We start from the raw sequence: 985 nt of genomic DNA on the forward strand, positions 1-985 counted from the left end.
GATGCCTTCAGTGATAATCTACAATGTAAATAGTCATTGAAATAAAGAAAACGCATTGATTGAGAAGGTGGTTCCAAACTTTTGGCTTCTACTGTATCTATATGCTGTAATGTATAGATGCACAAGAATGATGGGCCCTGTAGTATGTAGGGATGTCACGATACATATGTTGTTTAAATGCTCAAAATAATACAACTAAAAAGCTAAAAACGTCTAAAAAAATAAAAATAAAACTAGGAGTCTGTCGTGAAAGCAGTGGCTGTAGATATACGCTGACGCTGTGCACGGAGATGAGGCGCTATTCTGTTTTAAGAAAAGATAAGAAAACCTTTATTTGTCCCACAGTGGGGAAATTGTGGTTTGCAACAGCAAAGACGAGAGCAGAGATAGATAAGGGTACAAGTAGCATAAACAAGTGTCAAACAAAGAAGTACCGTACTTACAATAAAATAAAAAGTTACTGTACATTAAATGAGACTAAAATAGACTAAGCCTTATACAGTCTCCTACAGCATAAATACTGGTAGTATAAGAGTGTTGTAGAAGGGCAATGCACATAAGTCAGATAGTTTTCTTGCGTCGCTTTCTTCTTCTCCAGCATTTAGCAGCAGACTAGACCACGTGACGCCACATACTGCCCCTGTCAGTAGCAAAACGAGTACTGTCACGTTTCCAGAATTTTGGTACCAAAGTGCCGGTTCTTGTGACAGCCCTACGATGTATAGATGCACATTGTTTGGGTCCTGCAAGCAGCGTTGGACGGGGTCTCCTCGCAGGTCGGGGGTACTGGCAGAGACTAATCTTTGCGGCTGTGTATTTGCGCGACAGTCAGACTCTGCAAAGCCAAAGGTGTGTGTGTCTGCGCGTGTGTCTGCGCGTGTGTCTGCGCGTGTGTCTGCGTGTGTCTGCGTGTGTGTGTGTTTGTGTGTGTGTGCTTCTGTCTGCGTGTGTGCTTCTGTCTGCGTGTGTGCTTCTGTCTGCGTGT

General features: G+C 43.1%; 1 protein-coding gene across 9 annotated transcripts in view; it reads left to right on the plus strand.

The window, feature by feature from the left end:
- Positions 1 to 985, plus strand: part of dbnlb (drebrin-like b) — a 33,733-nt gene that overhangs the window by 24,140 nt on the left and 8,608 nt on the right. The gene's annotated exons all lie outside the window — the stretch shown is intronic.

Source organism: Etheostoma spectabile, chromosome 5, assembly GCF_008692095.1.
Source record: "Etheostoma spectabile isolate EspeVRDwgs_2016 chromosome 5, UIUC_Espe_1.0, whole genome shotgun sequence".
Lineage (NCBI taxonomy): Eukaryota > Metazoa > Chordata > Actinopteri > Perciformes > Percidae > Etheostoma > Etheostoma spectabile.